The sequence below is a fragment of the Mytilus edulis genome, chromosome 14 (genome assembly GCF_963676685.1).
Source record: "Mytilus edulis chromosome 14, xbMytEdul2.2, whole genome shotgun sequence".
Lineage (NCBI taxonomy): Eukaryota > Metazoa > Mollusca > Bivalvia > Mytilida > Mytilidae > Mytilus > Mytilus edulis.
In genome coordinates this window covers 13,946,786-13,965,380 of record NC_092357.1, presented here as the reverse complement: position 1 = coordinate 13,965,380, position 18,595 = coordinate 13,946,786, and the positions used below count along the sequence as shown (strand labels likewise).

General features: G+C 31.9%; 1 protein-coding gene across 3 annotated transcripts in view; it reads left to right on the top strand.

The window, feature by feature from the left end:
• The first annotated feature begins 1,237 nt into the window (after nt 1-1,237).
• LOC139502690 (C-type lectin domain family 4 member F-like) overlaps nt 1,238-18,595 on the top strand; it is a 63,436-nt gene continuing 46,078 nt past the window's right edge. For 2 of the 3 annotated variants that reach the window (XM_071292229.1, XM_071292227.1), the window contains exon 1: nt 6,416-6,504. The gene's annotated coding sequence lies outside the window, so the exon portion shown is untranslated. Of the gene's footprint in view, nt 1,376-6,415; nt 6,505-18,595 lie in introns of those variants that run through there. The other variant, XM_071292228.1, reaches the window with a different exon arrangement.

Below are 18,595 nucleotides of genomic sequence, written 5' to 3'. Positions count from 1 at the left end.
ATTCTACAGACATTAAATGTTATATAATGGTATATTATTTTGGGGAGCACAATAAGCAGCGAAAATAGCGACCTTTGCCATGAAAAAAAAAAATATTAAAAAAATCAAGGTTTGTCACGCTTGTTTCGAGCAACATTGATGTGACTTTTGTAAGACGAAACATGCGTCTGGCGCAAGTACACAATTTCAAACCTGGTACCTGGTTAATTTACATGATAAGTTTATAAACCTCCATATTTTGTCATGAAATTGTGCAAAAATTGATATTCCAGTCCAAGAAAAAATAACTAATGAAAATATTTGATTCTCGATAACTTTTAAACTTCTGGATTCTTCTCCCACGCTAATCCACTACCAGCAGGTTATTTGGCCTGGACCCGCTTGTGCATTCAGGCCCCTCACCGAGGTTCGGGCGTACACGTAAAATTGACCTAGCTACGCCACTGACAATTTTACTATAAGATTTAGTATGCGAAATACCGTTTTTGATAAGTTTTCCTCAGGTACAGCCAAATTTACTAATCAAATCTTTGTATCTATGAAAGAATTTAGTAAAATTTGTCAGTCTTACTTTGGTAACTGTTTACCTGTAATTGAAGAAAATATAAATATATCATGCTTATAACTTTGTGAAACAGACGCGCATTTATTGGTGGCGCTAGACTGTATGTAATAGTTTGGCTACCTATCATTTTTAACGGCATAAAGGGCCTATAATTACACCGGTTGGTAAAATCACTCTTCGCAATGTACATTTTAGTTATATTTGTTTGAAACAACTTTTCGTTCACAAGTTTGTTTAGATTTGCTTCATACCACAACCACTACGTACATTCGTAAGTATTGTACAAGGAGTTTGAAAGGTTGACAAGATCTATGGACTAGGTACAACACACCTTTTACTTTGTTTATATCTGTCTTTCAAGAATTGAAAATAAATCCTACCCATAACAAAACTTAAATCAGTAGGAATATATGATATAATCAAATAAAGTTGAACACTTTACAAAATTTGCAGAAACAATACTAAATAGTAAAGGACGAACATCATACAGGTACGGGGTACCTATAAAGTACTTTAAAATGTCATTAAATTATTGGATTTTGTCACGTTGTTTCCTACAACTGAAAATAATTACATGTAATTACAAGATTTTTTTTCATGTTCTGTAACATATTTGTGAATAATTATGATAATTTTTAATTTTCTTTGTCTGCAAAATTTGTTGAAACAGTACAATGTCTCATGTTTATATGAATTATGGATATGCTATAGTATACAAATGAACATTTAACTTTTATAAATGTTGGTATTTGAATGGTTTTATATGCATGTACTCAAGAAGACGGATTGTTAACCTTGTCAAGTATAATTGTGAGTGTTGACTTCACTTTATCTTTAAGATTCTTCACACTGACTGGTATTTGTGGCGGTGTCGTTAATTTCCATACACGCAAAGAACAATATCTACACTTCCAAATGCAAACAATACATATACAAATAGCAGCTCAAAGCTATTTTGTGCATTTTGATTCTTCAAATATAGGTAGAAAATAAAACTCATATGAACTGAAAAAATTATAGAACTTCTGAATATCAAGCATGATCATGGCATGAATACTGGATGGTCAAATCACGTGGAAACCTACAATATGAATAAACGGCACTCGCTGAGGCGAATATCGTTTTATAGCCATACCTGTTATATCATGTATATGTTTTAGTTATTTAAAATATAGATTTATAGAAACATTTCGCATTATACCTAATCAGTTATATACATTTATATGTGGTAATCACAAATAATTTGAGAGAAAAAAAAAATCGTTCATTATTTGTTTTTGAATTTGAAACATCTTTTTGTTCATAAGTAAAATTCTTGTATAGATTTGCTTTACACCACAACCACGACTTACAACCGTAGGTGTTGTACAAGTATTTTGAAATGTTTAAAAGATATATGGATTAGGTATAACTTGACGTTTCAGTTCTTTTATATCTGTCGTTGTTTTTACATCAAAAGAGTCCATTTCAAGAATTTCCAATACCTCCTGCCAATAACAGTACTTCAATAAAACGGAATACATGATATGATCAAATAAACCAACAATCCGAGATTTGAATAATTCTTGAACAATTTAAAAAAATCTGCAGAAACCATTCTTTTAATAGTAAAGGAAGAACATCATACAAGTACAGGGTACCTATAAAGTACTTTAAAATGTCGTTGAATTATTGGAATTTTGTCACGTTGTACAACCGGAAATAATTACATGTCAAATGTTCTGTAACATATTTGTGAATAATTATGATAATTATTAACTTTATTTGTCTGCAAAATGTTTTGAAAAAGTACAATGTCTGGTGTTTATATGAATTATGAATATTTTGTAGTATATACACGAACATTTATCTTTTATAAATTTTGGATTTGAAAGGTTTTCTATGAGTGTCCTGAAAATGACGACGTATTAATCTTGACTTTCCTTCAGATTTAGGATACCTAACATTGACTGGTCAATCATGTCTGTTTCTGTTTTGTTTACACGCAAAGAACAATATCTACTATTCCAAATGAAAACAATACATGTCTATAGCAGCTCAATGCTACCTTATGTATTTTGTTCTTTAAATATAGGTAGAAAAATAAAACTCATATAACCTAAAAATAATATAGGACTATTGAAATTTTAACACGGTCATTGCATGAATACTGAATGATCAAACCACGTTGAAACCTACGATATGAATAAACGGCGGTCGATAAGGCTCTACCTGTAGAAAACATATTGATAACGGTATTTCACATCTTAAATGCTACGGTAATATTATACTCAAAACTACAGGTAGAGCCAAATCAATCGAATATGGTTTTATAGCCATACCTGATATTTGTGTTAGTTATTAAAAATACAGTTGAATAGATACAGTTTGCGTTATAATTAATCAGTTATATTCATTTATATGTCGTAATCATCAATAATTTAAGAAAAAAAGTTTGTTCATTATTTGCATTTGAATTTTAAACATATTTTTGTTCACAAGTTCAAATCTAGTAAAGAGTTCTTTACACCACAACCACGAATTACATCCGTCAGTGTTGTATAAGGATTTTCAAAGGTTTGAAAGATCTATGGACTGGGTATGACATAACTGTTCATGTAATTTATATCTGTCATTGTTTTTGCATCAAGAGAGTCTTTTTAAAGAATTTCCAATACCTCCTGCCCATAACAATACTTAAGTTAATAGGAATATACGATATGATCACATAAATTAACGGCCTGGGATTTGAAAAACTTTTACACACTTTACAAAATCTGCAGAAACAATACTTAAAAGTAAAGGAGAAACATCATACAAATGGATTGTACAGATAAGGTAATTTAAAATGTCATTGAATTATTGGTGTTTTGTCTCGTTGTACAACTGGAAACATTTGATGTTTTTGTGTTCTGTTAAATTGTTCCTTTTAAAATTGTTAAACGATGATGACTGATGTACCCATATTTTGACTATTATATTTATTGTGTCTGTTTATTTAACGCATCAATGTAAAAATATCTGAAATTGATGAGACTGTCATTACAAAAGTGAGAGGGTTAGCGCTATAGAACCAGGTTTAATCCACCATTTTCTACATTTGAAAATGCCTGTACCAAGTCAGGAATATGACAGTTCTTGTCCATTCGTTTTTGATGCGTTTTGTTATTCGATTTTGCCATGTGATTATGGACTTTCCCAATTGATCTTCCTCTAAGTTCAGTATTTTTGTGATTTTACTTTTTTCATATAATAAGAATTTTTTTATCATGTTTTGTAACATTTTGTGAATAATTAAGATAATTTTTCACTCCTTGTCTGTACAATTTGTGGAAAAAGTACAATGCGTATGTATATATGATTTATAAATATGTTGTAGTATACAATAAACATGTAAAGTTTATAAATTTATGTGAATATTTTTTCTAAGCGTTTACCTAAGATAACGACTTATTAACCTTGTCAAATATAATTGTAAGTGTTGACCACACTTCATATTTAGAATACCTCACACTGACGGGTCAACCGTGTATATGTCTCTTTTTCTTACACGCAAAGAAAATATCTACAATTCTAAATGCAAACAATATATGTTTATAGCAGCTTAATACTACTTATTTCATTTTGATTCTTTAAATATAGTTAGAAAAGAAAACTTATATGGAATGAAAACTTAATATGCCTCTGTTTTTATCACGATCATTGCATGAGTACCTGTTGTATACCAAGAGACCCATACAATAGCCACACCAAACAAATGAGTGGAACTGGTATAAATGATTATTTTTATTCAATTCCATGTTCAATGCATGATATAGGTTATATACTCCATAGTTTATAAATAGACACATGCAAACAGTATTAAGTTATTCAATACTACTATTTGCATTGTCATGTCTTAATTATACCACTAAAATAAAATATAATGCAAATATGAAATGCCATAAAGGTTTATTCTCAATGCATATTTTTTTTCCAAAAAAATGAACTCGATATTCTAAGAGTAGTATTTGTTAAATCAGGGTGTGATTCTTATTTATTCATGTTGAAACCTCATTAACAGTAGTATACTGCTGTTTGAAAGTCATAAATCAATTGAGAGAAAACAAATCCAGATAACAAACTAAAATTGAGGAAAAACAATGAGAGTAAAACATCAAAACAACAGAAACAATTATGTGCAACAACAAAAAGAAAAAAAAAAATCGACAGTGCATCACGCACATAAATAAGCTATAAGATAACCAGATCCAATTTCCTGACTTAATACAGAAATTTCTGAACATATTTGTGGGTCAAACCTAGTATTGTGGATATCCAAACCTCGTGCTTTAATGACAATGTAAGATATAACATTAAATTGACATAAAGTGATTCCCGAGCTTTGAGTATAATATTACCGTAGCATTTAGGATGTGAAATACCGTTATCAATATATTTTCTACAGGTAGAGCCAAATTTACTAATCAAATCATTGTATCTGTTAAAGAATTTAGTGAAAGTTGTCAGTTTAACTTTGATTATTTGTTACTAATTACATGTTTGAGAAGAAAATATAAAGATATCATATATATAACTTAATTAGACGGACGCGCGTTTCGTCTAGACAAAAGTCGTCAGTGGCGCTAGACGGTATGTCATAATATGTCAACTTACGTTGCACGTTGCAATATGCATTCTAATTGTTTAGTTTTATTTGTTTTACTCTTTTCTCTTTCAATACAAAAACAATCTCGATTACATCCAATTTTTTAAGGAAATATTCTTTATAAAGCACAGAGGTGTCAGTATTCACCACAGAAACTTACAAAACCTTTGAATAGACTTATTAAGAAGGGATATAATTACGATACTGTTGTCAAGTCATTAAAGATTGCATATTTTGGCGTTAATATTGAGTCACTGATAAGGTCTTTGCATCGGAACTAAACACATTTATTCTTAAAACAGTTGTTGGCATGACACGGGTTATGTTCTTCTCATATATGTTATGATGGTATGATACTAAACCCCTAACGGGAAGGATTGTGCCTGATGTTCATATGATGAAATCATAATCTTTCAGTCAGTTTAATTGAAGTCTGGAGCTGGCATGTCAGTTAACTGCTATAGTAGTCTGTTGTTATTTATGTATTATTGTCATTTTGTTTATTTTCTTTGGTTACATCTTCTGACATCAGACTAGAACTTCTCTTAAACTGAATTTTAATGTGCGTATTGTTATGCGTTTACTTTTCTACATTGGTTAGAGGTATAGGGGAGGGTTAAGATCTCACAAACATGTTTGACCGCGCCGCATTTTTGCGCCTGTCCCAAGTCAGGAGCCTCTGGCCTTTGTTAGTCTTGTATTATTTTAATTTTAGTTTCTTGTGTACAATTTGGAAATTAGTATGGCGTTCATTATCACTGGACTGGTATATGTTTGTTTAGGGGCCAGCTGAGGGACGCCTCCGGGTGCGGGAGTTTCTCGCTGCATTGAAGACCTGTTGGTGACCCTCTGTTGTTGTTTTTTATATGGTCGGGTTGTTGTCTCTTTGACACATTCCACATTTCCATTCTCAATTTTATCGATTACAAACTAACTTACTTATTATGCATTCTCGATCGATGTCAAATGTAACTTAAAATGTTAATTAATGTTTTTTTTTCAATTGAAAGTTCTGTTTTACATATATTTACTTTGTGGTCGTTGCAAATGTTGCTTACATATTTCTATTGATTTTATTTTTGATTTTGTGTAATAAATTGTGCGCCTACATGTACTTTTTATCTAGCCAATGGAATCACAGCGCGTTTCCATCATTCGTGTATAGCCAATGAAATCAAAGCGCTATTGCATCATTTTCCCTCAAGCTCCTATCAATCTTTGCACTTAATCTCTAAAGTATCTATATGTGAATGTGTAGGAAATTGATAACATTTGCTTTGTTTGCATCAACAAATTTTGGACAGTTTTAATTGTAAGTATAGATGTTTTTATCTTAAAAAAATGCTATGTTGTGGAATTTTTTAAGTGCAATACTTACATGTTTTTTTTTAATACATCGTTAGTCGTTTTTTGCAATTTATTTGTTTAAATGTATAAATGTTCGAAATGGTATGTCCAAGTTGCAATCTTTTCCAAAAGATACCATAACTGTTAAATGACCCTTCGAATGCCAGCTTTTTAAGGTTTAATCTTGCTTTTCTTTTCTGTTTCTCAAAGTGCCTCATTGTATAGGTTTGTGGAATTTGATGGTTTATAGCTGTTTATTAATGTGTCATTTGGTCGGAGAGTTGTCTTGATGGCAATCTTACCACATGTTCTTTTTTTATATGGGATTTCTAAATGTATGAAACTGTTGATTTGTTAAATTTGAGGAATCTTGTGTATAACTTATCTGTATCAACACAAACTATGATTCGTACAATTAACGAAAAAATAACTGTATTATCTAACATGGGGAAGTTTTACAGTGAGTTGACTGTTAGTGTTGCTCTCCACCAATTGCAACTCATTCAAAATTTTGACCAAATTGCAATTTGTTTTTTTAAATAAAAAAAAACGTAAGTAAGAGATCTAGGGCCTACTTGATCAAAATTACAAGTTAATTTATAACACGGATTAATCTTTTTTAGCTCATAAATAATGTTCTTGCCCACCATACTTCGAATACAAAAAGTAAACCTTTTGTCCAATCATATTTAAGCGGAATCCACTAGTTCAGAGGTAAAGTGTTTTGTGTGGCAAAAAGTTAAAGGTTTCTTTTAATGCAGAATAATTATTATTCAGTTTCATAACCTATTTGACAGGATGCCGATAATAGGGAAAGCTATTTCACACAATAGTGCAATTTTTCCATCATTTAAAAAAAATCATTATTATTTACGATTCTATAAACACTCAAAAGTGTTGACTATTTAAAACGTAAAGCGGGCAGTACGCTGTGTAATATATCGAAAGCGATTGATTTGATAATATAGTGGTTATTTATTAATTAAAACATTTGAAGTACGTTTAAGTCTTATGCAACATTTGTGTTTATAAAAATATTTGAAAACTGGCTGCTACCGACTGGCTGCTTGAGCCTGGTCTCACAAACTTCGCATTTTCATTACAGCTGAAAGGTTATATCTTTTGTTTGTTTGCTTGTTAGCTGAACCGTGAAGTCATTATTAGGTAAGGTATACTACCCTCCTGTAGAAGGATCCTAGTCCTACAGACAGATTGAAAGGAGGGTAGTTTACCTAATCGAATAATACAAGCAAGCTAATCAAGGATGCTACCTTTGCCTACACACTCAATGCAATCGGCTGTAACTTCTTTACATAAACGGTAGCAACGTTAACACCTTGCCAAATTATTGGGTTTCAATAAACGTTTGGAAAATGAATTCAATGTGCTTTCCCATAGTGTTTTATGCAGAACAATTACCGGAAATCTATTATGGAAGCTTGCAAAAACAATATCAAAATCGAAATCTAACTGAACAATGAGGTTACTCACATTAAAAAGGGTTTAGACATTGAGGCCAAATAAGTTTTCATATTTCATATTCTTGCGTGTCTTATTTTAATCAGACGGTCATTACAAAGAAATATTAAGACAAAAACTAATGTAGAGTTTCATTGGTGAAATTAACACTACGATACAAATAAAGGATTCTCAAATGATCATGACTTTGCTTGAAGTAAAATTATCAATCAATCAATGAATCAATTGATCAATCAATAAAATTGAGAATGGAAATAAAAAATGTGTAAAAGAGACAACAGCCTAGCCAAAGAGCACAGCCGAAGGCCACCAATTGGTCTTCAACACAACGAGAAAACCCCTCAACCAGAGGCGGTCTTCAGCTGGTCTCTAAATAAAAATATATTCTAGTTATGTGAAAATGGACGTCACACAAAAAAAACACATAAAAAACTAACAAAGACCGGATTCTCCTGACTTGGGACAGGCGCAAAAATGCGGCGGGGTTAAACATGCTTTGTGAGAAATCAACCCTCCAACTATTCAACTATAGCCAGCTAATGTAAAATAAACAAACACACACAATTATGTACAGAAAAACTCAGTTAAAAAGAAATCCGAGTCCGATGTCAGAAAAGTAAACAAAAGAAACTACGTAAAATAAATATGATTCATAAATTGACAAAGAACTACTAGCAGTAACTGACATGCCAGCCCCAGACCCCAATTAAAGATATCAAAATGACATATAGATATAAGAAGATGTGGTATGAGTGCCAATGAGACAACTCTCCATCCAAGTCACAGTTTGTAAAAGTAAACTAGTATAGGTCAAAGTACCCTCTTCAACACGAATCCTTGGCTCACACCGAATAGCAAGTTATAAAGATCCCCAAAAATGACTAGTGTAAAACCATTCAAACGGGAAAACCAACGGTCTAAACTATATAAAAAAACGAGAAGCGAGAACCACATCAACAAACTACTGTTTTTGTGTGTGATTATTTGATTACTAGACCAAATATTTCATTATTTTTTATTATCTAGGACTGTATTTTTGATTAATGATTGATTACCAAGTTTAATAAAAACCTAGTGTGTGTATAGCAAACATATTAACTTTGGCTTGAAAGACGTTTATTTGTTTTTGCCTCGGCCAAATTGATAAGAATAAAATCCGAAGATTGAACGCGTTCGTTTAATTATCTTATATAAATTCATATCTATATTAATGTTCTCATACACATAAGTATAACGAAATCAGAGATATACCTTTAGATTAGTTCGTCTAATTTACAAATGTAGTATTTTTATGTGAAGTAAATTTACTAACTTCTTTGAATAAGAATATATCCATAGTACATAAATGACCCACTCGCACTATCATTTTCCATGCCTAGTGGACCGTGAAATTGAGGGTCAGAACTCTATATTTGGGATTAAAATTAAAAAGATCATATGATAGAGAATATGTGTACTGAGTTTTGCGAGAAATATGAATAACGTCTCAAATTCAATCTATTAGAAAAATCGAGTTATTACAGAAGAGTGTCCACCATGCACTTGTACTGTACTATTATTAATATAGTAAAATAGAATGATATACAAATGGATGAAAATCATATATACAAGATGTAGTAACTGTGATATACAAATATTGATATAACATATACAAACAAACCAGAATGTACTGATTTGTATCACTACAATATACTACAGGACATATACAAGATATTACGTTGATGTTGATTCCCTGTCATTTATTCACCATACACGCAAGAACTTGTCTCAGAAAGAAAATTTTATCTGTATATTAACCTCACTTTCAGGTAAAGAGATGTGATATTTTTTTCTGAAACAAGTGCTTGTGACAATTCAAAAGAACTTGCAGTCATTCGATGTTCAGTACTTCAGTACTTTGATTGTTTGAAAACGATGTATAAATACCCTGCTACATTCGGTACAAATGTATGTGTTTTTGTTAGATGTTTTGTATCGATCTCATGCGTTAAGCCCTTTTCCGATGATTTGTATAGTTTGTTCTTATGCTGTGCTGTAAAACACTGTTTTAGGTTCAGGGGAGGATTGAGCGCTCACAAACATGTTAAACTCCGCCATATATTGCATGTGTCTGTTCCAACCCAGGACCATGTAGTTCAGTGGTTGTCGTTTGTTGATGTCTTCATATTCGTTTTTCGTAATTTATGTTGTTTTAAAATAGGCCGTTATTTTTCTCAATTGAACTGTTTCATATTTTTCATTTCATGGTCTATTGTAGCCGACAATACCGTATGTTTTTTTCTTATTGTTGAAGGTTATATGGTTGCTTGTATATAACTGCTTACATCCACTACATTTGCACTTTGTGGGATAGTTGACTCATTTTGCAATAATACCATATCTCCTTATTAAAAACTTGAGGGGGGTGAGGGGTATTTCTTTGGAAAGTTTCAATAATTTTCTCCCAGGTCACCCAGTTTGAATAGAATATTTTGACATTTTGCTGTGCTCTTGGATTTTAATTAAGAGCCAACCAGAGCTCACGGCCTGTTGGTGGGTAGTTGATGACTATGGTAAGCTCTGGATGCCTTTTTGAGTATTAGATACATGTACGGTGATTTGGTGATGTCTTCATGTCATGCATTGTCCCATAATTACTTTATATAGACAGCTTATCAATCAACCTGATCTATCAAAGTAGCTCTCCTAGCCTTTTGTATAGTCAGACGAGAAGCAAGATATAAACTGACTTAGCTTGGTAATACATGTATATTTAATATACTCATATAAATATAAAAAAGAAGATGTGGTATGATTGTCAATGAGACAACTCTCCACAAGAGACCAAAATAACACAGAAATTAAAAACTATAAGGCACCGTATGGCCTTCAACAAAGAGCAAAGCCCATACCATATACATGTAGTAAGCTATGACAGGGCCCGAAATAAGAATGCAAAACAATTCAAACAAGAAAACTTACGGCCTAATTTATGTACAAAAATTGAATGAAAAACAAAAATGTAACACATAAACAAACGACAACCACCGAATAACGGGCTCTTGACTTGGGACAGGCACATACATTTAGAATGTGGCAGGGTTAAACATTTTAGCGGGATCATAAATTCAAGTCAAATTGATATTTTAAAACAACATAAAAATAAAAAAGTGTAAAAAAAATTATTTTAATATTTGTTGAAAATATAATTGTGTTTGTGAGTGGAAAACTGCTTGAAATTGTAGAAATATTCAAAAGTAGCTCTCTCGTTTTGTTCTGCAGCTACGTGAAAGGAACACCAATCAAGTAATCGATCTTTATGACTATGGATTCAATATTCAATTATGGTATAAAATATCATGTTCTGCATGTTTGGCAATTGTACATGCCCACGACACAGATGTCCAGATATTTCACGGAAGATGTTTTGAGAAGTTACGATGCTACCGGACATGGAAAATTAAACTGTTACAGTATATAACACAAAACTGGCTATCTTTGCTGTAAACACAAGTTAAAGCTGACAAGGGTTACATTAAAGCTAAAAATCCCAATCCCACGGCATCAAATAATTAAAAAAAAAACATATGACCTAGGCCTTTAGCATTGGAGGGCTAAAACTAGCATTGAGCCGTATCCAGGTCCTAAATAGAAAATAAAGAGATGTGGAGTAAATGCACACGGGACAAAATCGCACACAATATATAGAAAAAATACAAATTATTAATGAACAGGGCTTTTATTCCTGTTCTTCATCTTGAAAGTAGCGGGAGGGTCTTCAACGAGGAACCGGACCATTGATACTCATTATACAAAAGTAACGTGGGTTAGTGCATCGGACTACAAAAACAGAAGTTCCTGGTTCGATCCCCGTACCGGGGAGAACATTGCCTATCCACTATTAATAAATATGTTTAAACTAACAATAGCCACACACTTGACTATGTAGATTACATTGTTTTTTCTTCATCCTACATATGTCTTTTGATATTGCTTCTACATGTAAATACTAAAGGTCTTACACTGTATCTATATATTTTGCTCCGAGACCAGAACATAATAGAATAAATAAGTCAAAACTTGCGCTTTAGATTAAGAAAAGGTCCGAAAATTTTGTAAAATTGTGTCCAGTTCTTCCGGGGTCCTTGAGCCCTTCATTCGCCAAAATATAGTTTGCTTTATTTGTAATAGAGGCTAGTTACGCTTCTATATTATCATCTTATATCAACCTCTCCAAACTTAAAAGTTAAGATCACGCATCCTTAGTGTTTAGATTGATAAATACTTTTGAATCCGTCGACATTTTCTTCGATTAAAATAATATTGATCTGACAACCGCTGTTCATGTATACTTTAACGACCGGGCTAGTTTTCTTGTTAGTTTTAAAAGTAGTTACCTCCCTTGTTAGTATGATGTTGTCATCAATCTATTTATTGGTACCACCTTTATATAATATAATATTGTACAATTTAAATTTGTGATTTGTTTAATATTTAAATATAATAATTAATTCTTTATCAAAGATATAAACAAGGTATTTTGAAAGTCTTTGATTACTTTATCACCGTAGTTCAATTCAGAAGTCATGCGGTCTATTTTGTCTACATTACGTTGAATGAATACCGGAGTGTTTGCATTAGCAACATTTACTATCAATGACTGTACATCAAGAAAAGAAAACATTTTACATTATAAATCGAGAAATAATTAAAATTATATACAAAACTTTATGTTCACCCTTTTGGTATGTAGCAAAAATCGACAACATTGTTATAATTTCATTGTCTGAAGCCCCTTTAAATGAATGACAAATGACAACATTGTCATTTTTTGAATGACAATTAAAAACAGTGTGGGAAAGGTAAATTGAACACACTTTCGTTTCTCGTTTTTCGTTTTTTGTTTTTGTGAAATCTGAAATGAAAAATGAAAACACTTTCATTTTTCGATTTTAGTTTTTGAAAAATCAAAAATGAAAAATGAAAATACTTTTGTTTTTCGTTTTTCGTTTTTGTGAAATCAAAAACGAAAAACAAAAACACTTTTGTTTTTCATTTTGGTTTTTAAGAAATCAAAAACGAAAAATGAAAACACTTTCGTTTTTCATTTTGGTTTTTAAGAAATCAAAAACGAAAAATAAAAACACTTTCGTAAAAGATTGATATGTTCTCAATCCGTGATAAAAAAAAATCGGAGATTATGCATTTTCTACATCCAACTTATATATACTATATAAGTATATAAAAAAGAAGATGTGGTATTATTGCCAATGAGACAGCTATCCAGAAAAGACCAAAATGACACAAACATTAACAACTATAGGTAACCGTAAGGCCTTCAACAATGAGCAAAGCCCATACCGCATAGTCAGCTATAAAAGGCCCCGATAAGAACCATATCGTCGACTTGATATCTTATTGTTTTGCATTACTATGTAATAGATACAAGAAAACTTATGCAAATGGTGTTTTTAAAATAAGAAAATTGTCGTTTTATTTGTTTCTATTAACTTTTTAAAATTTTGTTACTATATCAAACATTACAGTTAACTTTTATCGCTTTCTCGATAAACACAGAGTTTCGATTCTTTTGTTCTATTTCAAAAGTGTTTCCGCCTGCATATATCAAGACAAATTAAGATTTTAATCTGCTTCCTCTGGACCCATACACATGGGCTCGATTACCAAATATTCGTATGTATTATTAATGTTTTTAATGCTCCATTTATTGGCATTATGTTTTTCTGGTCTGTGCGTACGTTCGTCCGTCCGTTCGTCTGTTTGTTTGTCAGTTTGTCCAGCTTCAAGTTAAATAAAATTGAAACTTAGTACACATTTTCCCTATGGAATGATCTTTTTAATTATAATGCCAAATTACAGTTTTATCCCATTTTCATAGTCCACTAAACATAGAAAATGATAGTGTAGATGAGGCATCCGTGTACTAGGTACACATTCATGTTTCTTCAAATTTTCGTCGTATCGCTGTAAATTTGTGTTAAAATTTTAACGTCGATATCAATAAATATTTCATTGTTTACGAGAAATATGCAATTTACTATCATTGTTATAAATCCTAAATATGGCCAATTATATTATAGTTTAAAAAAAGAAAACTATGAAACATATTTATATCCGCTAACCGAGCCCCTATTGAGATCGACAAACTCAACAAAAAAGCTTTGAATACAATACGGATATTTCTTAGAATTGATGGTCATCCTATAAAAGTTACGGTTGTCCTATATAAATTACAGTCAGTCTTTACAAATTACGGTCATCCTTTACAAGTTACGGTCATCTTTTTACCAATCACGGTCATCCTTGTTTTATGTTACGGTCATCTTGAAAATATTTTGATTATGATTTACGGTCATCTTGGCGATTTTTTCAAATCGAATTTCCCGTTTCATGCACATTTCTCAGAAGTAATTAGTGATTTCCGAGTGATTCTTTTATAAATTTACATCGTTTCAATGTATGATTTGTAAAGAAAATGATATAGAAACACTTTAACAGACAATACAGAAACTGACCTAATTTTTCATCCGACATCTTGGGATGACCGTGAATGCAGTTACGGTCATCAGCTTTACCCCAGTGACAATGTTGTCATTTGTCATTCATTTAAAGATCGTTAAAGTATACATGCACAGCGGTTGTCGGGTCAATACTACTTTAATCGAAGATAATGTCGACGGATGCAAAAGTCTTTAGAAATCGGAACAATAATGGTGCGTGAACTTTATTACTTTTAAGTTTAGAAAGGTCGATCCAAGATTATTAGAATTGATGACCAAGATCTATCAGCCAGTATTTTACGAACTACGAGGACGATAATGTATTTTGCTTGATCAAATTTTTAAATTTCCGCAATTTCACAATTCAAACTGGGATATTAAAGCCTTCATTTGGTTTGCCATAAGAAGCCTATACGGTATCACTTTTGCTTATTTGTAAAGACTATAAGGTGACATTAACTAGAGGCCGTTGATGGGAGGTTATGGAATTAAGAAAAGTGGACAAAAAATATAAAAAATAGAGACAATGGACCAAGAAATAAATAAAATAGCTAGAATAATGGTGTTAAAATGTAATGATAAGAGAATAATAGTCAAAAAGTATAAAGAATAGAGAAATATGGCCTAAAATTTCAAAGAATACAGAAATTAAGAACCCCGAATCCAGACAATCATACTAGTTGCCTTAATGAACGTTAGTTTTTGTCAGGGAGATTGTTATTGGTAATCATACGATTTCTCTTTATTTCTATTTGTATTAATTAAGAAGCGTGCTTTCATTATTTGCCAACATTTTACATATCACATTATAAAAAAAGACTATTATTTTGCAAACTACCTTAGATTTCCGGTAATTGTTCTGCATAGACCACACAACATTGGAGTCTCTGTAAAATTTTTTCAAGTGGACCTCAGTTACCCATCATTACATAAAAGTTAATAAACAAATGTCTACGGAAATACTTCTGTCCGTACAAAGTGTAAAGGGGAGCTGGGTAGCTGATGTCTGCTGGAGAAAAAAATCAAGGTTGCTATTTAGCTTATTTTTTTTCAAAGATAGGTCCAAAGTTGGGGTCGAACACCCGACCCCGCCCTTACCGAAAATGATTGTAATAAAGATTGTCCTCACTTGGTGCCAAGGGAAGCTCGGTAGCTGGGGTCTACAGTAGAAAAATCAAGGATGTTGTTCTGCTAAGTTTTTTTTCTAAAATAGGTCTAAAGTTGAGGTCGTATACCCTACAAAAACCCTTACCAGACAGTTAATAAAAAAATTCTGCGGTAATACTTTTATCTGCACTAGGTGAGAACGTAAGTTAGAGATCTAGGGCCTACTTGATCAAAATTACAAGTTAATTTATAGCACGGATCAATCTTTTTTAAGCTAATAAATAATTTACTTGCCCACCAAACTTTCAATACATAAAATAAACCTTTTGTCCAGTCATATTTAAGCGAAATCCACTAGTTCAGAGGTTGAATGTTTTGTAAAAAGTGTTTTGTGTGGCAAAAAAAAAAGTTAAAGCACGAGTGCAACTTTCTTTTCTTTTAATGCAGAATTATTATTACTTTTCATGAACTATTTGACAAGATGCCGATAATAAGGAAAGCTATTTCACACAACAGTGCATTTTGCTATCATTAAAAAAAATCATAATTATTTACGATTCTATAAACTCTCAAAGTGTTGACTATTTAAAATGTAAAGCGGGCAGTACGCTGTGTAATATATCGAAAGCGATTGGTTTTGCCTTTATATAACTTTTAATAACATAAGATGTATGTTTCATTATAATTCGTTATTCTGATTGGCTAACTGCACAGCTCATGTTACATTACACAACGAAAATCATTATTCATGATGACAAGAGGTCTCACAATAAAGTGCAAAGGTGATTTAAATTAAAACTTGATAAAAATCGTGTTTTCATGATCCTAGCTAAAACATGTAATTATAAATATTGCATGCTTCTTTTTGTAACTTCATAGGGTTGTAAAAGCGTTGACCGTGCGCACATTTTTAGAATGAAGCGCTTCCGCGTTTCATACAAAATGTATTTCGGTCAACGCTTTACACCGCAATGAAGTAACAAAAAAAGCATTCAATTCCTAAATGAACCAGAAATGAAATTTCAAAATTCATTGAATAATGTCTTTGACTGCTTAATTATCTTTTAAAAACTGATGATATAGTGGTTATATATTAATAAAAACATTCAAAGTACGTTTAAGTCTTATGCAATATTTGTGTTTATATATTTGAAAACTGACTGCTACCGACTGGCTGCTTGAGCCTGGTCTCACAAACTCCGCATTTTCATTACAGCCGATTACATTGAGTGTGTAGACAAAGGTAATATATTTTAGATCGCTTGCTAGTTTGTTAGCTGAACTATGAAGTAACTAGGTAAGGTATACAACCATCCTGTAGAAGGAGCCTAGTTCTACAGACAGATTGATTGGTTATCTGTCGAACTAGTCTACTCTTAAAAGAGATTTTGGTAAAAGTTACGACGACGGACGACGGACGCCAAGATATGAGAAATGCTCACTTGACCCTTCGGGCCAGGTGAGCTAAAAAACGAGAAGCGAGAACGACATCAACAAACGGCAACTACTGTTTTTTTGTGTGATTTTTTTTATTACTAGACAAAATATTTCATGATTTTTTATTATCTAGGACTGTGATTAATAATTGATTACCAAGTTTAATAAAATCATATGTGTGTGTAGTAAACATATTAACTTTGGCTTGAAAGACGTCTATTTAATTGTTTTTGACTCGCTCTATTCGGGAAAAATTGACAAGAATAAAATCCTAAGACTGAACGCGTTCGTTCAACAATCTTATTAATTAATTTTCTCATACACATAAGTATAACGAAATCAGAGATATACCTTTTAATTATATTAGTTCGTCTAATTTAAAAATGTAGTATTATCTTTAGTAAATTTACTGACTTCTTTAATAAAGGATTTGAATAAGAATGTGTCCATACCACATAAATGCCCCACTCGCACTATCATTTTCCATGTCTAGTGGGTCAGAACTCTATATTTGGTATTAAAATTAAAAAGATCATATGATATAGAATATGTGTACTGAGTTTCAAAAAAAAGATATATGTACATTAACTCCACTTTCAAGTATAGAGATGTGATTTTTTTTCTGAGACAAGTGCTTGTGACAATCCAAGAAAACTTGTAGTCATTCGATGTTCAGTACTTCAGTACTTTGATTGTTTGAAAACGAGGAAAAAAACCCTGCCTCATTCGGTATGTGTTTTTGTTAGACCTTTTTTTCTTCTGTTTTGTATCGATCTAATACGTTAAGCCCTTTTCCACTGATTTGTATAGTTTGTTCTTATGCTGTGCTGTAACAAATCTTTCCCGGCTGTTTTCGAGCATGTTAAACGCCACAATATATTGCATATACCTGCTCCAACTCAGGAGCATGTAGTTCAGTGGTTTTCGTTTGTTGATGTCTTTTATAAGTGATTTTCGTAATTCATGTTGTTTTAAAATAGGCCGTTATTTTTCTCAATTAAACTGTTTCATATTTTTCAAATCATGGACTATTATAGCCGACAATACCGTATGTTTTTTCTCATTGTTGAAGATTATATGATGGCCTATATAGAATTGCTTACATCCACTACATTTGAACTTTGTGGGATAGTTGACTCATTTGCATTAATACCAAATCTCCTTATTAAAAGTTGTGGGGTGTGTGTATTTCTTTGGAAAATTTCAATGTTTTTCTCCCAGGTCACCCAGTTTGAATAGAATATTTTGACATTTTGCTGTGCTTCTTGGATTTGAGTTAAGAGCCAACCAAAGCTCACGGCCTGTTGGTTGGTAGTTGATGACTATATGGTAAGCTGTGGATGTCTTTTTGAATTTTTACATACGGTGATTTGATGATGTACTCATGCCATGCCTTGTCCCATTACTTTATATAGACAGCTTATCAGTCAACCTGATCTATCAAATTAGCTCTCCTCGCCTTTTGTATAGTCAGACGAAAAACAAGATATAAACTGACTTAGCTTGGTATATACCTTTATATTTTATATACTC